General features: G+C 38.9%; 1 long non-coding RNA gene across 1 annotated transcript in view; it reads right to left on the bottom strand.

Moving 5' to 3' along the window:
- Positions 1-22,022, bottom strand: part of LOC115499210 — a 171,155-nt gene that overhangs the window by 105,413 nt on the left and 43,720 nt on the right. Inside the window, exons 4-5 of the long non-coding RNA XR_003964074.1 lie at positions 20,286-20,362; positions 4,488-4,587 (exon numbers count right to left, since the gene is read on the bottom strand). This is a non-coding gene — a long non-coding RNA (uncharacterized LOC115499210). The remainder of the gene's footprint in view (positions 1-4,487; positions 4,588-20,285; positions 20,363-22,022) is intronic.

The following is a 22,022-nucleotide window of genomic DNA, read 5'->3' as shown; positions in this document are numbered from 1 at the left end:
GGTGGTAGAAGGAAAGAAGGAGAAAGAGATAAAAGCAGGAGACAAGGGAGAGAAGGAGTGTCTTGGAAGGGAAAAGGGGAAGAAGGAGAATCATGGAAGTACTACACATTTCAGATCTTAGGTCAAAACCAGGGGTAGCTAAGATAACCAAGAAAGAGAGCATAAAATATATAAAGTTCCCAGGATTCCAGCAGAGGAGCATCCTTGTGTATTACAAAGCCAAGAGAATAATCAGGTTTCAAGTAGGCTAGAAACAAAGAAGCCAAAGAAATGTGGAGATGAAATCATCCATGCTGTTAATAGCTAACCACTCACCCAGAGACCTTGTCAGACCTCCCCAAGCCCACAGGGCATCTGGGCCTCAGGGCTCCCAGCAGTGTTTGCAATGGTGTCCTGTAAGGGGAAGGCAGACTTGGTATCTGATCACAGTGAAGTGTGTATTTATTTAGATGTTGGCCTGAGTATCTTTGGAACAGAGACTATACTCTATTCACATATGCAGACAGTTGGTATCTAATAAGGGTTTGCTGGAAAGTAGGGAAGAAAAGGAGGAGGGGGGGGAAGGAAGAAAGAATGAAAGACAGAGACTTTCAGGAAACAGCTCCTCCTTATCTCAATCAGCATGAGTCAGATAGTAATTTGGGTCTCATACCAGCCATCTCATCCTTCAAATCTAGTGTCTACTTGCCCTGACAGTTCGGAAAGAGAAAAAAAGCAAAGTGATTCATTATCGTATCTTTTCACTAGAAAGTCTGAAAATTAACAGCAGCCAAAATTGCAAATAACTAAACTCAAAGGCAGATATTATGAACTTAATAAACCATTGTCTCTAAAATAATTGTTCTGAATGAGCTTTTAAAAAATTGTATCCCTTTTACATCTCCATCTGTCTCATGCTAAAACACCTCAACTTTTAGCATACTGCCTTTGAAAGCTTAACTAAAGATACAGATGGATAACTAAAAAACAAAAAATGCAATAGTAACAATACCTTACATTCTAGCTATCAGTCTTCCTTCACCTTCAATCATCACAACGAGGCTCTGAGGTTGGTGGAACAAGGAGTATTGTCTCTAGCCATAGATCTGGAAACAGACGGGAAAATCACAGCACACAGCAGACTGAGCAAGATGAAAACCCAGGACTCTTGAGTCTGAGCTTAGCTCTCATCCTGAAGCCAGGCTTACGGTAGGGATGTTCTAGGATGTTGTCTGGATGTGTAGGTTGAGGCAGAGAGGGGAGCAAAATATTGCCCAACTTCTTACCTATCAGACATGCTCTTACCTATACTAATGTCTTCACCGTATGAGATAGACTTTTACTGTTCTCATGCAGCTGTAGTTTTCAAATTTCTTCTACCAGAAGGACCTTTTTATCAAAATTTCATGCCGAAGCCCTCTAATACCAAACAGATAAAAGTGAAGATAAAAGGCACTGGTTGGAACAGCTGGGAGACTTGCAAGAGGTTTGGTGACAGGGGCCATTGGCCTGTTTCAACACCAAACACATGAAAAACACCAGGATACTACCAAACAAAGACTGAAGACCATGTCACAGAGCATGGAGTGAGGACAGCAAGGACTTCACAGTCTGACTGATTCCAATTACAAGTCCACCACATGCTCCCTGCATGCACTGAGGAGGTAATCAACCTTCCTGAGCCTCTGTTGCTTCATCTCTAGAAGAGTCCTCGAAATACCTGCCAGGTGAGTCTTTTGAGGATTAACTCACGTACCCAAAGTGACTCACAGATCGCAGTGCCCAGCACACAGCAGGTACTCAGGCAGTGTCCTTCTAGAAGTACCTTGCCAAATCTCCACATTTTTCTGATAAAATAGATGTGTTCTGGTTCCCTTAGAGGGTATAAATTCCATTTGTTCTCTTAAATCCAGCTCGTGCCTTTAACACTCGAGGGCTTGTACTACTCCCGCAAACATTTAGCATTTTCTATTCAGTTAGCACAGCACTGAGACTTTAAAAGCAGCTTGAAAACAAACTTGATTCCAAATATGATTTATAATGTCCCAAGCAACAGTTCATTTACCCAAGAAAGCTCCATCAATTATTGACAGATGTACCCTCGGAGGAGAAGTAGCATTAAGACAAGGAGACACAGGGAAAAGCGTGCTTCAACCCCTTAAGCCAATTATCCAAGGTGATTCTGAGCATTAAATCCTTAGATATGCTTAATTTACTGTCCTTGCCTGTAAGCACAGAAAGAAGTGTGAGAAGGGGGAAAAAAAATGCTATGCAATTTAGAACTGCTTTTAAAAACAAAGAAAAAGAATAGCATAGAGAGGAAAAATATATAGGAAGCACTATGTGGGTGTTGAACGCATGTGGGCTTACAGATTGAACATCCCCAGCCCTCGCACACCTTGCCCTCTCATTGCAGAACCAGTTACTCCCCACCTGCCTTTGTTCAGTAAAGAAATAATTGCACTTACCTGCCTCTGACCTAATAATTACAGCAGGGCCTGATTTTATTCTCAGCATGTTTATTGTGGTCGAATTTCCATGGTGTTCAGTGCAAAGGCCTTACTAAGGATGCTAGCATTATTTGCTTTAACATCAAGCTAGCGACAAGGCTATGTAAGGTTCTGTAAAAAGCCAAGAGGCCAGTGTGAATCCAGCCTGTGGAGGCTTGTAATCTACATTTGACATGCCAATATTAGAAAACCTTGGCAAGACCATGAGGTTCACATGCAAGGGAAGAAAGGGAGTGCATGAGGCCAAGAAATGTAAGGATGCTAATACATTTCTCCATAGTTTGCTCAAAAGGAGAAAAACAGGAGAGAGGTGTTTTTTTTTTCTGAAATCTAAATTATAAGGCAAGAGGTGGCCAATTATGCCCACTTAGCTTTAATTTGCCTGTACTGAGGAGTGTGTGTGTATGTGTGTGTGTGTGTGTGTGTGTGTGTGTAAGTGAACATGCACACATAAGTACAGTGTATATATGCTGTGGACAAGCATGGGTAGATGGAAGTAAAGAAATTTGAGGGCATGGAGAAGAGGTCTAACCTATATAAAAAGTCTTGCATGATGAATTGAACATTTCTATATTAAGAAAATAAATCCTGCCGTAGGAGACCTGAAAAATTACTACCCTGACTTCTAATGCAATCTGTGGTTTAAAGTACAGTTATAGAACATTCTAAAATTACCTGCTTACACCTCATGACTTGGCAGAATGATTACAGGCTAGATTATTTCATCTTTTTATACTTTTTTATTAAGAATTAAGAGATCCACTATATTGGGTTATTAAAAGCCTGACCTCTTTTAGCATATTTTTTATCCCATTATTAAATAGTTCATATAAAATATAGTAAGCCTTGACTTTTGAAGCTTTAGCTTCTCAATTTCAGATTCACAATCAACCTGTGGGTGCTTGGTATCATTCAAATGATTTCAAAGCTACTGCCTCATCTGATTGACACCTGGATGCCTAACCATGTCTTCTGATTCCAGTCTAGTATGCATCCCACCGAATCACAACCTCCTATCGTTGCCTTGTCATCAAGTCTTTGAGGGATTGTGGATCAGGGATGGAAGGAGCAAAGGAGTGACAGACTCGTTGGTAATACAGAATGGTATGTCACTGGCTTGCTGTTAGAGGTATATGCTTTTATTCTTTTGGGACTCCCATTTCTCTAAACGTGAAACTGAAACAAGAGTATGGGATCTTTATTATTATTATTTTAGAGAGAGTGGGGGTGGGGTAGAATCTTGAGCAGACTCCTTGCTCAGTGAGGAGCCTGATACAGGGCTCGATCCCATGACCCTGGGATCACGACCTGGGCTGCAATCTAGAGTCGGATGTTCAACCAACTGAGCCACCCAGGTGCCCCAAGAGTACAGGATTTTTAATCAACTCACAAAAATGTTATCAAGGATATTAAGTATTCTGCACCTTTTTGAGATGACTAGTTATTTTAACAATCCTACAATTTCTTCACATCTTGTGTTAGAGGAGAGAAGCAGTCTAGGCTGGGGGGGAGTCCTCTTTGGGGTCACTATCATCCTTGGGACACATTCTTAACATCTTCAAAATTTCATTCTTTAAGGGCTGAACATTTTTTACCCTTAAGAAGCATATTTGAAATAGCCAAAAGTTATTCAGAGCCAAGAGTGATAAATAAAAAGATCAAACTGGATAATATCAATAGTATCATCATATAAGATGTGACTATAAGGTAAAGTAACTTATCATCTTGAGTAACGTGTAAGCTGTTTTTGAACACAACTGCAAAAGAGAATTCCAAAGGGTTAAAATAGAAAGCAAATATCAAGAACATATTTCTTACATTCACTAGATGAGAAAACTGATTTGGAAAATGAGCCCTCAGCCTGGACTATATGTGTACCCACATATACGTGTACATGCACCTGTGTGTGCCTGTACATACGTGTGCATGCATTCATACATGCACATGCCACAAATGGGGATTGCCTTCATTCACATATCATTCTGTAAGAACTGTTACTTAGTCTGTTCATGTGAGCACCTGAATCTCAAGTACAGCTGTCATGACCCCAGAGCAGACTTGTATCTTCATATTCCGGGAACAATATTACTGTTCCTGACTTAAAAAAAAAAATAAGGAAATTATGTGTCATCTCTTACTTTTTAATTATAACTATATACTTATCCAAACAGTGAAGCATGGAAATATAAATAAACTATGCATTAAATGCAAGGTTTTGGATCTTAACTTGCAAACAATACCTACTAGATACAAATAATATTTTTTGAAGTTTTTAGGAAATGGAATGAAGTAGGTAAAGCACCTTCTAGTTTGTGTATGAGAGTACTTCTTGCAAAGGTTTTCTTCTCTTGGAAACAACAGAAGCCAAAAATCATAATGATCACCATGCACGTAGGGAGTATGATTTAGCACAGAATTATATTATGAATTTTAAAAAATTGTGTGAACTATGAGTTCACAGCAAATTTGTTTCTCTGGAGACTGGGACAGCAATTCTGGAACCACTTTCTCTTTTACTAGGGGTTAAACAAAGTAAGTAAATATATTGTAGATAACAAGGACCAAGTTTCTCATGCTCAGGAAAGAAGTCACAAATAAGGAAAGAAGGAAGAACAATGACACCCTAGCAGCAATGAACACACCTACTGCTCAGATCTTAGTTTCTAAAAGCCATTCTCCAAAAAAAAAAAAAAAAAGAACCAAAGGGTTTCTTGGAAGAAGTGGTTAATTCCAAGCCTGAGGCTAGGAAAATACAAGATGAGTCTGGAGCATCTTAAAATTCTAAAAAGTAAAGAAATGCTCAAAAAAAGGATGGGAGAGGAGCACCTAGCTGGCTCAGTCAGTAGAGCATGCGATTCTTGATCTCAGGGTCATGAGTTCAAGCCCCACATTGGGTGTAGAGATCACATACATTCATACATACATACATACATAAACTTAAAAAAAATAAGGATGGGAGGATGTGGAAAGGCCACAGGAGCCAACCTGAAAGAGCTTATGATGACCAAAAGTAGAACAACGTGAGCAACAAAAACAAACAAAAAAAAATGATAGCATCGTATTATATCTCATAGAATAAAGCAAGTTAATACACATGCATCTATACTGATATAACTAATTGAATAAATAAGTAAATGGAAAAAAGATAGCTCTCTCTTCAAATGAATTCTAATTAATAAATGTGAGGGCGTGGGAAATGAGGGAATAGAAAATCACTCTTAAAACACTACAACTTGTTGCAGGCAAGATCCACAGATGAATGCTAAAATGGTGGATGAAAGTTGGAGAAGAAACAAGTCATTTTCATAGTATAAAGTATCTCTGCCCAAGATATCGATTGATTACAAAGGGGAAAATAATAACACTTGAGACACCTGGCAGCTGCCACCTGAACCAAGTAACCAAAGTTCACACCACCAGTGATAAGACATCTGGCTCTGAGAAGGGCTCATCACTGTGTTATTCTTCTTGGTAATGCATACCCTCAATCTAGTCAAGGGAAAAACACCAGATAAAACCAAATTGAGGGTTAAGTCTTCACAATAACAGCTGACCAGAACTTTTCAGAAGTATCAAGTTCATGAAAGACAGGGAAAGAGAAAAACAGTTGTAGAGTGGAGGAAACCAAGCAGACATGACAACCAAATGCAGTGAGACCTGAGACAGAATCCTAGAACAGAAAAAGGACATTAGTGGAGAACCTGCTAATATCAAAATAAAATTTGTACTTGGGTTAATATTATTGTGAGAAGGTTACATTCTCCATTTTGACCATCGTACTGTGATAATAAGACTAACTGTAGAGGAAGCTGGGTGAAAAGTACATAAGAAATATCAGTACTATTTTTACAACTTTTCTGAAGCATAAAATTAAAAATTAAAAATAACTTTAAACTGATAAAATAATCTAATCAGAAGAATATTATGATTTATTAAACTATACTTCTATGTCCTATGAAATAGTGAGTTCATTATCATTAGAGCTCTCTGAGCCTTAGGGAAAATAATCCAAAAATGTACCATCTTCCTGCTTCTGATACAACAGCCATGAGGGAGAAAGACCAGAAAAAGATGGTTTTGACCTGATAAATAGGAGCACCCTTTTTTAGGGTCCCTGGTCCCTGGTTATATTCTGGGGCTAATGTGTTTGGCAGTTAGGTGACATCTGAGAACCTACTGTGTTATTCCTACTCTCCGTAGGTGGGAAAAATTGAGTCCTGATTCATGTTTATAAGAAATGATGGGCTGTTGACAATAAAAATAGCACTTTTTAAGAGCTTACTACATGCTAGAACATTCCAAACTCTTTACATATCTGATTCATCTCTCACAATAGCCCTATCAAGTAAATATTATTATCCCCTTTCTACAGATAGGCAATGGGTATAGAGAGGGGAAATCAGATAAAGAAAAGGTATGTTTCTGGGAAAACCATGGAGAAAACCATGGCCCATCTCTTCTTTTCTGGTCATCTATTTACCAATCCTGCACTGGCTGGTGTTTTACCTGCCTAACTGAGATATACCCTATTTTAACTAATTGCCCAGACTGAAGTCTTTTCACACTAAAAACAGATCAAGTAGATCTATATGAAAGAGCCATACATGGGGATACATTTCCTCTGGCTGGACCCTGAGTCCCAGAGCCCACACCACCTTCCTCCTTCACCAAAAGTATGAGCATACTTTCTCTAGCCCCAGGACTCTAGTCAGCTTATGGCAGAAAACATGTTAAGAAATAATACCTCCTCTAGGCATGAAAAAGTCCTCTCTCTCTTGCTGGACTAGTCACTCAGACTGAGATTTCACCCTTGGAAATGAATAATTACTTGTTGTCCAGCTGTATATTCATTTCCTGAGAAAATGGAAGTTGGCACATATTTTCCCTGTTTCTCTGTGCTTGTTCCGGTTATGATAGTAACTATGCTTCACATTATTTGTATAGTGCTCTTGGTTTATAAACTTCACTCACCAACTGTACCTGGTCTTCAAAATCAACCTTAGAGGTTAGTTCATATATCATCAACAAATATTTATTAAGTGCTTGCTATGTGTCAGGCCCTAGGAATGAAACAGTGAACCATGGAACCAGGAACAATGAACCAGGAACAATGTCATCTTTGCCCACTCTCCTGGAGTTGACATTACAGTGAGGAATTCAAGCAAAAAAAACAAAACAAACAAAAAAAAAACCTAAACATATACTTAAAAGAAGTATAAACTATGGAGTTATCTAAAAAAAAAAAAAAAGAATACTATAAAAAAATACCCAGGCATAACATGGAGAGACCTACGTCAGAGAGACTAGTCAAGGCATCTCTGAGAAGGTGATGTTTGATGAGAAGCAGGCAGCCCTGCAAAGTTTGGCGGGGGAGGGGGGTGCCTCTCATTCAGAGGAATCAGCATGTGCAAGGGAGGGCTGGGAAGGGTGAGAAAACAGTTTGGCACATTCTGTAAACTACCAGAAGGTAAATTCCTCTGGAAAACAGGGAACAAGAGGGATAGAGGCCTGAAATGAAGTCCCAGAGGAAAGCAAAGAGTATGTGGCATCTAGGGCTGGTGCTTAGAGGCTTTTTCTAATGGTTTTCTTCCAAACACAATGGAAAGAGCTGGCAATACTATGGTTATTTTACAGGTGAGTAAAACTAAGCTCAGAGAAATTACGTGTCTTGTCTGAATTCTTAGCATGCATATGGTTCCATCCCAGGACTTTCCATTCCTTTCTTCTCTCCAGATGGGTGTCCACTGCATGCTACATGCACATTACTACTGGCTAGATAAGGTATAGTTTTAATCTCATTTAGATTAAGTCTGGAAGTGGGAAATGGCCTTGTGAACAAATGCAATAAAATATTACAGTCTCTATGTCCAGAAGTCTCCACAAAATATAGAGGAGACTTGAAGAGGGAAGAAATCAGTTCTATGTGGGTTAGGCAGAGAGAGACAGAGAGTTGGCATTGAGCTCAGCCTAGAAGATGAATATTTATAAGGAAAATGGGGGGTGGGGGATCATCAAAGCAGGTTGAGCAAAGATACAGAGAATTAAACAGCCTGGTAGATGCTGGAAATAGCAAGCTACTTCTGGCATGGAGTGAGGGGGGGCACTCAATAGTAGGACTGAAAAAATAGAAATGGCCAAAGACCAGATCCCTGGCGTGGCAAAGAAAGAAGTTCTAACTTCATTCTCTAAGCAATGGAAGCCAGTGCATTTTCAAGTAAGGGAGCAACCTGATGGAATTTGTTTCAGATAGATCATATCAACAGAACTGTAGAGATGAATGGGGGGTGGAGGCAACAATGGAAAAAGGGATTTTAGAAGGCTTGCAAGGTCTAGGGCAAGAGGAAATGGAGGTAAGACCACAAGTGTGCGCAGAAGAGAAGATCAAACAGAAAGGAAAGAGGAGGAAGGTGCAAAACTTAGACATGAGTGTTTGGAGTGAGGGGACTTAGGGTGAACTCTGGGTTTTTATGACTTTTGAGTCTAAATTCAGTACTTTTGAGATGGTGAGCTTCCATTCCTTCTATTAAAAAAAAAAGTATTTTATTTGTTGCAAACAGTTTAACATGTCTTCTCTTCCAGCTAAGACAAACTCACCTAAGATTATTCGTATTTTAAGTTATTTTTAAAAGAAAATATGCTTTTTTTTCCTGACAAACTATTGTTTGGAAGACAATGAAACTTTTTACCTAAAGTGATCAGCATAATGTCCTCTACTGAGATAAAGAACGTGTTTCCAAATTGCCTCTGGCAGGACAGATATCTATCTAAGCAGAAAATGAAGGTAGGTTGTAACGGAGTGTTTTTCTGCAGTTTAAGTTTCTAGCAAAGGAAAAATATTAGTACTCTATTTAAGAAGATAGCTCTCTCTCTGAGATCCTCAGATTCTCCTTATGTTCAGACCTGTCTTGACATGCCCTGCTACCATCAGAAACACAGCATATGGAAGTTCAATTTCTATTCTCAGATGCTCAAGAAATAACTTCAGATTCAAGTCTGAGATTTGACTTGAAAGACAGGATATTAGCACATCATTGATAGTGCCTGAAAACCAAAACATTTTAAAATTATATTTAAAGACTTCTCAAAATGATTTGGCTCTAGGGGACAACTGTCAGTGACATTTCTACATTACTTGTTCCAAGAGCCTATATAGGATAGCTTCCATATACATCTAGCCCTCATCTCATTTTCCTTCCCCATGCTCCCTCTCTCTTGCCCATTTCATTATTCTGATTGTTTTAGAGACATACAGAAAACCTTTAACCATACTTGGGGGAGAAGTGATCTGAGATTCTTATTCACTTAATGTTTTACATAGAATGTGCTATGTGTGGAGAACTATCAAAGAAAAGGTGTTGACCATGGACTGTCTTGGTAAAATCACCACCATTAATGGTATTTGGTAGAACTGTGCCACATACTTTACAGATTAAAGAGATAAGTCACTATTGCCATGGCAAAGAGGCTAAAGAGGCTAGGTAACTCAATAAATATCACACACCAGTAAGTGATGGAATTGGGATTCACACACAGCTCTGTGACTCCAAAGCTGAGGAAATGGGTAGCCATTTCTAATTCTAGTGAACCTCCCAACACTCCCAACACTCCCAACACAATTTGGGGGGAAATTTTACAAATGCCATTTAAGTCTTTTTTTTTTTTTTCACAAGCACAAATGTGGAAAAATAATTCTGATTTATATGCATGTATCCTTAATTGGCTGTCTTGCTTATTTATTTCAGGATGCAAAGGCACATTCACTCATTAAACCTCCAGGTGTTTCCACAAATTGGCAAAGGAAATAGAAATAATGGACATCACATGCTTCTTGCAATAGCCAGCAATTAATGGAAAGGGCTCTCACAGCCATAGTTAACTCAGCGATAAACTCATATCCTTCCCATCTAACTCCAGGAGCAAATTTCTGAGTAAACAAATGAGTTAATTTGCTCTCTGAGCTAATGTGGACCAAGGAGAGGCAATTCTCTATTGAGCAAGTAGTGCTGGAGTTTGTTAATGACAACCTTAAAGTAGCCTAACATTACAGTCTCATACGATAAATCTCAGTCTACTAAATCTAAATTTCAGACTACTAAAAATCAATTGCTTGGAGGGAAGAGACTGTCAGCAGAAAGTATGAAGGTGGGAAGGAGATAGTGTATTTTTAAAACATACTGATATAATTCAGTCATCTTCCAGAGAAATAGGTTACTTGGATCAGATGAGTAATTTCCCCAGCCATGTTCCCTACCTTTGTAGACTCATTTTGTGTATATCATAGAAGGTATAGGTTATTACAGGATGTTATAGGGATCTTATATTTATTATCAAAGTTACAGGATGCTAAAAGATGTCATAATATGTTATAGGATGCTATAGGAGTCATTGGATGGGCCAGGAGTTAGGAGAATTTAAATGGTGAGGAATAGAAGCCCAGGGAAGTAGACAGAATCTGACCAGTGGAAATACCTGAACTACATCTTAGGATATCTCAAGAATGAACATTATTTGTTTCCTGTTGAGGCTCTAACAAATCATCACAAACTTAGTGGCTTAAAACAATACTACTGTATTATCTCACAGTCTCTAAAGGTCAAAAGTCTATTTGGGTTGGGCTGGGTCCTCTCCTTAGGGTCTCACAATACCAAAATCAAAGTTTTGATAGGGCTGCATTCCTTGCTCAAGGTGCTGGGGAAGAATCTGCTCCCAAGCTCATTTAGATTGTTGACCAAATTCAGTTCCTTGCAGTGGTAGGACTGAGGCTCCCACTTTGCTGGATACGTCTGGGACATGTGGGGAGATGGTTATTGCTCCTAACAGCTGCCCATACTCTTTCTCATGCTCTGTTTGGTACCTCCAGATTGGATAACCTCCCTGTGTTAATAATTTTTTTAAAATGTTTATTTATTTTTGAGAGAGAGAATGGGGGAGGGGCAAAGAGAGAGGGAGATGCAGAATCCGAAGCAGGCTCCAGGCTCTGAGCTGTTGGCACAGAGCCCGACATGGGGCTCAAACTCAGGAACCGTGAGATCATGACCTGAGCCGAATTTGGACACCCAACCAACAGAGCCATCCAGGCACCCCTAACCTCCCTATGTCAAAGTCTTTACTGCAATTATATCTCCAAAGTCCCTTTTGCCATGTAACATAACCACAGCATGCCATCAGGAAGCAAAGTTTATGGGAATCAAAATTCTGCCTACCATCAGCATGATTTTTTCCTAGGAGACCTGGCTCACAAATACTCTATAACAGAATGGGGGATGGGCTAAATGGCGATGAGTATTTAGGAGGGCACTTGTTGCAAAGAGCACTGGGTATTGTACGTAAGTGATGAATCACAAAATTCTACACCTGAAACCAGTATTACACTATATGTTAATTAACTAGAATTTAAATAAAATTTTGAGGAAAAAAAAAAAAAGAATGTGGATGCCAAAACCACCAGGCTGTCTTTGAAATTTTATGAGTGTGAGGAGAACCCTATGCAGAAGTGCCTCTTTCTTCAGAAAGCAACCAAATCCACTTGGTTCACACCAAACTGTTTTGAGCTATGAAAGACAGAGTACTTAAAAGTAGCGTACAAGTTAGCAGAAAACACATCGGTCTTATTTTTAAGGCAATGCTAGCAGAAAACCTAGATTGGTAGGTTTAGTAATAACAAAAGCTATGATTTGTGCCAGATATTACGTAGCCTCTAATACAATGTGAATATTCCCTTTCTATCGGTTCTTTGATAGAATGGGACACAACCATTCCTTCTGGACAATGGAGAAATAGATTTCAATGCCATCAGTACTATAATGAAACATGTAGTACCAACACAATAATCCCAACCAATCTTCCCTGTGCCCCTGAAAGTTTTCCACATAGGACTATGTAAACTAAACTTATATAAGTGCAAAACGTGGAATGAGATTGTGCATGGCATGGTTCATTGCTGCCACAGAATTGCAGTGCAGTGCAATCACAAACCGTTGTCACAAATCTCAAATCTGCTTTGACATCACAGTTGGCAAATTAGAGTCCATCAGCAGACACAGCTCACTGGTCTCTGCTCATTCATTTTCTTATGCAATAAAATCATTTCCCAGCAAGAATACAATTGCATGAGAGTCACTTCACAGTGAGAACTATCCAGAACAGTAGTTAAACTCCAGGGGGTTATATAAATACAAATAAAGTCAGAATTTTAAAAATTCTTTGAGTTAATATTTAAAGAACCAGGGTACTTAACATCCCTGACCAATCAAAATGGTAACTTGGTTAAGTATAGAAGTTCTTTATTACTTAGGGGATTTAACATTGACCTGAAAGGCAGTGATTTGCATTTAAAAATTTTTTTATGTTTGTTTATTTATTTATTTATTTATTTATTTATTTATTTATTTATTTTGAGAGAGAGAGTGAGCACAAGTCAGATAGGGTCAGAAAGAGAGGGAGAGAGAATTCTAAGTAGGCTCTGTGTTATCAGCACAGAGTCTGATGTGGGGCTCGAACTCACAAACCGTGAGATCATGACCTGAGCCAAGATCGAGAGTCAGACACTTAACCAACTGAGTCACCCAGGTGCCCCAGAAAGGCAATGATTTCTATTTTAGGTTGAGATCAATCCTAATGATAATGATTCAACTCATCAACAAATGGAAATAAATCCAGAGCAAACTGAATTAAAGCCAGTTGCAACTAACAGAGTTGAAGTGGTGTGGCCCATGTTTTGTTTTGAAGTTACCACTTAATTTTGGTACAGATACCACCTCCAGTACAATCTCCCACCCTTCTTTTAACTATTAGAGACTAGAAAATGGTAGCCATAATAACCCATTCTGTATCTTTTCATGCTTTCTATTCTTTCCATGTAATTGACAACTGCTCTTTGGAGGCTAATACTCCCTGAACTTTAGAATGAACTTTGAATGCTTGTATCTTTATTAATATCCTTCAGAACATTACCCTGTGCTACACTCTTCCTTTAAAAAGAAATAATTAATTAGATGATTTAGGATATAAAATATTTATGCAGCTTTCATTCTGACTAAAATTAGGAAAAATTAGGGTTTTTGTAATTTTTAGCATGTTACACGACAGATACAAATACAAGAAAGCATATTTACTTATAGACATAGATTTAAATAGTAGATAAAGCATATTATTTTGTATCAGAAAACAAAAGAAGAGTTTTAATCACTCCAACTTTAAGTCACTTTACTATCTTAGTAAAAAACAAATTCCGTAAGAATACAATCAACTTTCACATAAAATCTGGAAGATTCCATAAAAATGGAAGATATCTAATGAAAAACTGTGTGACCTTTAACACAGTTTAACCCAACAATAAAATCTTATTTTCATTCTCTGTTCTACATATTACTTCATGTATTATCAGCCTCAGAAAATTTTCAATGACAATAATTTCATTGAAAGTGTCCTAATATAACCTATATTCAAATTCACTGAATGTCATGTATCACTTGTATAGCCTCTTTCTTGACATTATTTTCAAAATATTGTTTGCATCCAATCCTTCTTTTCTGCACACACTCAAATTCATAGTATGGCTGTTACAGAAATTGCTAATTTACATATAGATTAAAAATTACCTTGAAACCCATTTACACCCTGATGAGTTAAAGACAAAGTAACTCAAAGATGATAGCTGGCTTCCATTAAATTCACGTATTATGAAACATTACACTAGTACAAATACAGGTTTCAGCTCCACGGCTTGGATCCTAAACTGTCGGAGACGATGAGGGCAGCTCAGCAGACACAGCCAAATTCAGATATTTTCTTTATTATTATTGCACTTCGTGAGACACTACCCCTTAAATTGACTCACTTCTTTGCTTATTCTTTATGTTTCATCCAATGCTCATTAATAGTAGTCATTTTAAGTCAAGTCAGTTAGCAGGCATTGGCAATCTAACCAATTTTAATTAGACTCGAGGAAAGAACGTTCTTTGAAAATGCCTGAGAAGTTTGAAGTCTGACTGCCTAGTGTGATAGCTCTGGTCTCCTGGCCTGCCTGCCTGTCCATCTGCTGGACTCAGCATTACATGATTGCTGCCTAATAGGACAGGTTTTCTAGCACTTCCAGTAAGTACAAGTCCACTCACAGTGGACATCTCATTCAATGTGCCTGCTTTGCCCAAGTCTCCCTTAAGCTGCCTCACTCGTGGTCCCTATTTAAAGGGGAAGAGCTTGATGGCCAAAGAACACTGTGACACTAGTGCTGGACAAAAAATGGACAGCTTTCTCTAGGCCTGTAAACCTACTGGCCTGTTACCAGTTAGATTCTACCTCTCTGGAGAATTTAAACTCCTATTCATACAGATTGTGGTCAAGAAAAGCTGAAAGGTCATGGAGGGATGAGATCAGAGTAGGTGTCAAGGAAAGCCATGTTAGTAAGAAGCAGAGGCTATGAATCAGCAGGTTAAATTATCCAGGAGAGAAGAGAATGAAGGAGACTTGCAGGGAATGACAGAGTGGAAAGAACATACTGTACTGCAGAGACAGGACAAAGGAGAAATAAAAACAGCGCGAGATCCAGAGAGGCAAAATCAGAGACAGAGAACTCCTGAGTTCCCACTGGCTTTCTATCTCCTGGTTCAGTTCCCATGAAGCTTGGCCATATTTCTTACCTCAATTTAGTGATGTAGCCTTCTATCATCTCCATGTACCTCTTCTTAACTTGAACTGATTTGAATAACTGTTCTTTTTGAGACAACAAACTGATTAAAACACCACATTTAAAGGATGTTTTTTCAAGATACGGTGGCAGATCAACTAGCTTATATCTGGATTTAAGAGAAGCAAAGAAAACAAAAATGTGTTTGGTAGAAAAGGGAACAATTTCTGAGCAGCCTGATATGAAAGGATTCTCTGACCTAACACCCAACATACTGCACTATTAAAAAACAAACACCGGGGCGCCTGGGTGGCGCAGTCGGTTAAACGTCCGACTTCAGCCAGGTCACGATCTCGCGGTCCATGGGTTCGAGCCCCGCGTCAGGCTCTGGGCTGATGGCTCAGAGGCTGGAGCCTGTTTCCGATTCTGTGTCTCCCTCTCTCTCTGCCCCTCCCCCGTTCATGCTCTGTCTCTCTCGGTCCCAAAAATAAATAAACGTTGAAAGAAAAAAAAAAATTTTTTTTAAAAACAAACACCCATGTCTGCTTTCTCTTCATGAGAAAGTACTACATACCTAAACGTTTTTACCTCTGAACGTTTTTAAAGAACTCAGAATAAGTGACATGTTTGTCTTTTAAAAGTTGGAAAGTCTTGAAGATGGTTGGTTTCGAAGCTTGTTCTGTGCTCAGCATTTATACTTTGGTGTTTATTCAAGAAATTTTAAGCCTCCTTCCTCTCTGTCCATCTGACTCCTTTAGCCTAACTGTGTCTTTCCACCCAATTCATATGCTGATGATCCTGACTCTTAATTGTCCTTCTGTCTCCAGTTCTTTTTTTGCTAAATGTTACCAGAGAGAGTATTTCCTCTTATCCCTTTATAAACTGAGACAAGTTTCCAGTTTCCAGAAATATAGGCAACACTACAAAAGAAACGGCAGTGAATCTGGACTACTGCCAGAGTCTAACAATTTAAAAATCAACCAGATAAAAAGAAAATGAGACAATGGCTCCTTTCTACCAGAAGAACTTTGATCAAATGGTTGTTTTACAAATGGGGAGGTATTTATTTGAGGCGAAAACAGAACAAATCACCAAACAAACAAGCGCTTTAAAACAAATACAACAAAGAAATTTTAAAAGAAAAATCTTTAACCAGCAATTCCACTTCTACACATTTATCCCAAAGAAATAAAAACACAGGCCCATACAAAGACTTGTACAAGAATCTTCATGAAAGCGTTATTCATAATAGCTCCAAAATGGAAACAGTGCCAAAGTCCATCAGTAACAGAATACAAAAACAAATTGTGGATATCGACACAATGGATAATACTCAGAAGTAGAAATGAATGAAGTTATGATTTATGCAACAACAGATGAATACCAATAATATTACGGTGAAAGAAAGAAATTAGACACAAAAGCATATATACTGTATGATTCAACTTATATGAAATTCTCCAGAAAGCAAAACTAAGCTATAGTAACAGAAAGCAGACCAGTGTTTGAGGCCAGAGATGGTGGTGGTAGGGGGGTGTAGACTACAAAGAAGCATGAGGTAGCTCCTTGGGAAAATGGGAAGGTCTTGATGATGGTGGTGGTCACACACTCATATACATTTGCAAAAGATCACTGAACTGAACACTTTTTATTCATTCATTTATTTTTATTTTGAGAGAGGGGGGAGCAGGGGAGGGGCAAAGAGAGAGGGTGAGAGAGACACCCAGGCAGGCTCTGCAGTCTCAGCGTGGAGCCTGAGGCAGGGCTCCGTCTTGTGAGCCGCGAGATCATGATCTGAGCCGAAATCAAGAGTTGAATGTTCAACCGACTGAGCCACTGGGGTGCCCCTGAACTGAACACTTTTTAAATGAGTGCATTTTACTGCATATTAATTAGACAGCAATAATGCTGATTTTATTTTATTTATTTTAATTTTTTTTCAATGTTTATTTATTTTTGGGACAGAGAGAGACAGAGCATGAACGGGGGAGGGGCAGAGAGAGAGGGAGACACAGAATCGGAAACAGGCTCCAGCCTCTGAGCCATCAGCCCAGAGCCTGACGCGGGGCTCGAACTCACGGACCGTGAGATCGTGACCTGGCTGAAGTCGGACGCTTAACTGACTGCGCCACCCAGGCGCCCCAATAATGCTGATTTTAAAACAAAAACTTTACCATAAAGCTGGACCCCATCCCCAACCTTTACCGAAACATAAGTGACCTTATGTGAAGCCATTATATATACAAATGCTCAAACTATTTTTTATTTAACATACTTCAACAGAGATTCTTCATGCAGCTACCTAAATTCACTTAGTCACCATTTAATGGAATCTAGTTATTCAATATGTTCTTATGGCATAGCTGTAGCAGGAAAACATTTACTATTTTCATCTTTATAAAAGAAAAGGTTTGGGGCACCTGGGTGGCTCAGTCGGTTGAGCGTCCGACTTCGGCTCAGGTCATGATCTCACAGTTAGAGTTCGAGCCCCACATCGGGCTCTGTGCTGACAGCTTGGAGCCTGGAGCCTACTTCGGATTCTGTGTCTCCCCCTCTCTCTACCCCTCCCCTGCTCACACTCTGTGTCTCTCTGTCTCTCAATAATAAATAAATGTTAAAAAAAATTTTAAAAAGGTTGATCATTCTTAATTATACAGTTTTTGAGTAAGAGTGATAAAAGTCTGAGAGACTTTGAGGAGACAGAATAAAAGGTACAACTTCCATTTTTCTCCCCTAACTGAAACTACTAAGCATTTTGTATGTGTACATATAATTTAGAATATATTTTTTTGTTTATGACTGGGCCTCCCTTGGTGCTTAGTGTAGTTATCCCTACTTTGAAAGCCAAAGAGTCATTTTTTAAAAGTAAAGAATGTCCTGGGGGCCATATTAGCCCATTCTCTCTATCAGACATAAATCACTGATATACATAACAGTAGAAGCAAAGCCATAATCCACCACGGGAATCTTTTCTTGGCCTCTAGGAAACCTTCAAGAAAACTGTAATGGTTCAATGACTATAATAAATTGGTATGGTTATCACTTAAGGGTAACAGGCATCTATAGACGCCCAACCACACCCCTCCATGCCACCTAATCCATTAGTGAAGCCACTAAAACAAAATGATCCAAGGTGTCTCTAGTGAAAAAGGCTGGGGTGGGGGGCAGGGAGGAGGAAGATGTGTATCAAATAAGTTGCATTCTTCCAAAGTCAAAACTTGGAGACTTACAAATTTTCTGCTCTTCTTATGATCTCTCATAGCACAAGGATTTTTTTTCTATATTTTGAATATATTATTTGTCATTACTTCCAGGTAATTCATTGTCTCAATTGATCTATAATGTTAATCAAATGCTTCAGGACAGAGCTTAATTATTGAATTTTGGTGACTGGTGTAAAGAGCTCCTGTGTGCCACCTGCAGCCATGACACTAGAGGCTTCCGATTGGTTGAAGTCACCCGGGACTAGTGGTTAAAATGTCAGTCACTGATGCACCTCCTCAAGGATCCAGGTGTGGTAAATCCTCTTGCAGTGAAATAACATCACCCACACTTTATACAGTACCTGACAATTTTTAATTGTCCTAAGTGAATGTCTAACAATGTCTAGTACAATGACATCTCCTAAAATAGATAAAAAAGAAATACCTGTGTTCATAGAATATGAGGCCCAAATATCTCCAGCTTTAATAGGCCTAGCTGGTATAATTAGAAGAACTTAACCTTCCCCTCGGGCTGTCCCATTATTATCTTTAAGAGTCTCCTAGGAAGTCCTTCAAATATTCTCCAAATAGGGACAGTCCCCACTCAGAGCTCAGACTCTCCTCCTGGTCCTGATCCAGTCCGATTACCCATATCACCTTTCCACAGTCAGCTAAGAAAATCTCAGTACCCACGTTAGCCATCCTAAGAACAGCACTGCTCGCACAAAGGATGTCTCTGGGCACTCCCAGAGTTTCCAATTAAAGGCAGCCAGAATGCAGAGGACAAGGCATGCTTTGTCACTGAGCTCTGTGGGGCTCACTGCACTAAGAATCTCACAACGTGAGCTCCTGACATTACCTCCTTCCTTCATGGTGTTCCAAAACCAGTTTAAGGAACCTGGCCCTGGAAAGGTGCCATCCATCCACATGTCTTAACTCCTCCACCCAATACCACACGGGTTGTTGTCTGAATGATGGTAGGAACAAGGGCATCTGCACTAATGACAAGCCTTGCTACACTGACTCTTATATACATGAACACAATCAAGGGACAAACCTAGTTTGTTTTTTTCAGTGTGTGTGGTCCCCTGAAGACCTAAGAACACTAGGATGCTTGTTGACAATACACATTCTTCCTCTGGATTCCACTCCTCAAATACTACGTCAACAAACTAGAGAGGTGAACAGATTCTGAATTTTCTTAACAAGATCATGAGAAGATTTTTGCACAGATCTGGGCCTGAGAACCATTGCTAGGTAATCTGAGATAAACACTGGTACTATTTAAATTGGCCAAGACAGGTGAAATATGGGATTGTGGAGGTCCCTGTACCCTGGAGGTTCTTCCTTAGTAAAGAGAATGCAACCAAATCAGTATTATTGACATTTTGCTGAAATGGGGGTCATCTGAGGATTCAGACCCTAAAACAATGGAGACCATGAAGGCTATGCTTTAGATATCCACAGACTTCACAGGGGTATTTCTCACAAAAGAAGTATAAGTTTTGGAAATTTTGAAATGATGATGAGGACACTGGGTATTTAATTTTTGCTTTTAAGGGAAAAATAATAAAACGGCAGGAAAAAATTACATATATATATATATATATATATATATATATATATTATATATATATATGAGAGAGAGGTGGAGGGGAAGAAAGAGAGGGAAACAGAGACTCCAAAGTGGGCTCTACACTGTCAGCAGAGAGCCCAATGCAGGTCTCAAACTCATGAACCATGAAATCATGATGTGAGCCAAAGTTGGATGCTCAACCGACTAAGCCACCTAGGTGCCACAAGATATTTTTTAATCACTCTATTGATGTAAACATAGATGGTCTGTTTAACAGGAAGATAAAGAATATGTTATGTTTAATTCACTTTGCTCTTAGAATTATCATATTCAGTATGTTAAAATTTAGAAGTACAGTCTGCATAAAGAATAATTAACAATGTACTCACTGAATTTATCATTAGATGATTTAGGGATGCCAGCATCTTATCTCCACCCCTTTCAGTAATGAATAGCAGGCAAATACCTGAGGGACAAGAGAAGGGAACTTGTATTTACCGAGTAGCTCCCACACGCTAATATTTAAGTAGCATATAGGCCATGTCTAAGAAGAGAATAACATGTAAAAAATATTTTTTTTCAATACACAAGAAAAATTATGTTTTCAGAACGTAGTAGCCCTGATCGGGCCAGGAGCTAGAGAAACCATTCATGTCCTGAAGAGCAAATGAGGAAGGAATAAAAAAGATAATTCACTGAATCCAATATTTGCCAATAGTAGCTTAATCAAACTCAGGAGTTCTCCAACCTTATAAAACTTGATAAAGCATAACTGCTGACACCCCAAGTTCCTGATTCTATAGGTCTGCAGTGAGTCTACAGAATGGACACTTCTAAGTTCCCAAGTGATGCTGACACACAATGTTAGAACTGTTGGTCTCACTAATTTCATTTCCTCAGCTGTGGCTGATCCTGTAGTCTTGTCCCAACGTTACAGGAGGTAGATCAAGGGCATAATACCAGATGCATCCTGGAACTAATACTCCAAGGCCGTCCAGGTTCTGCAATTGTTTTTGTCTGTTTGTTTTTCATAAGAAGGGGTAAGGATTCTGATTTCAAAAGTATAGTTTGCGCAAGTTCAAAATATTGGAGAAAAACAGAAAAGTGATCTTGTAACAGCTAAAATTCCTTTCCAAAACCAAGTCTTAAATTGACACCTGGCTTTGTAATCCGATCAAATGCAGAGTTTGACTTACATTTCTGCCTTTGAAACATGGCTACAGCAAAAGATTAGTGAAATCATAAAATGGCTAACAATAAAATTTGCCTTGTTTCCTAACTTTATTTTTGCTTTCTTTTGTACTTTTCAACAAATGATGCACCTTGAATCTCAAATCTGTTTTCCCCCAAGGCTATTTGGTAAAAAGGCATTCAGCAGCAGTGTCTCTTGAAGAAATTGGTTTTATAACCCACAAGGAGTTCTGCAGGATTCAACACCATTAAGTATCACACTCCTCACATTTCCAGATACTTGAAGATCCCCAATTACTAATTTTCTTAAAGAGCTTCAGTGTTTTCTAGTAAAAAGTATATTACCATTTCACACAGAATTTAATCCATAAACTTTATGACAATGTATTGTTTCCTGCATCCTTTCTTTCTGGAAGGCAGTTGCTATAAGGAAGGGACTCCTGTTATCTTGTGTAATTTTTGTTTTCTTCTCTAGATATTTTCTTTTTTTAATGTTTTATTTATTTTTGAGACAGAGAGACAGAGCAGAGAGAGAGGGAGACACAGAATCCAAAGCAGGCTCCAGGCTCTGAGCTGTCAGCGCAGAGCCCGACGTGGGGCTCAAACTCACGAACCACAAGATCATGACCTGAGCCGAAGTCGGATGCTTAACCGACTGAGCCACCAAAGCGCCCCTCTTCTCTAGAGACTTTCAAGAGTGATTAGCATCATGACATCAAGAACTAAATCTGCTCCATGGAATGCATTACTCACTCAAGTCATGGGATAGTTGTCTAACATGAGTTTTCTGGCTTCATTCATCTTATTTATGCCATTAATCAACAAATAAATGTAGCTAATCCTTATTATTTGATATAACTGGTGGCCGTTTTCACACAAACACATAATATCTGTCACTTTGTGTTAGAGAATTTCAACAATTAGTAAGGATAAAA

Source organism: Lynx canadensis, chromosome D4, assembly GCF_007474595.2.
Source record: "Lynx canadensis isolate LIC74 chromosome D4, mLynCan4.pri.v2, whole genome shotgun sequence".
In the NCBI taxonomy this organism is placed as follows: Eukaryota; Metazoa; Chordata; class Mammalia; order Carnivora; family Felidae; genus Lynx; species Lynx canadensis.
Note: the sequence above shows the minus strand (reverse complement) of the source record. Positions and strands in the feature narration are given on the sequence as shown.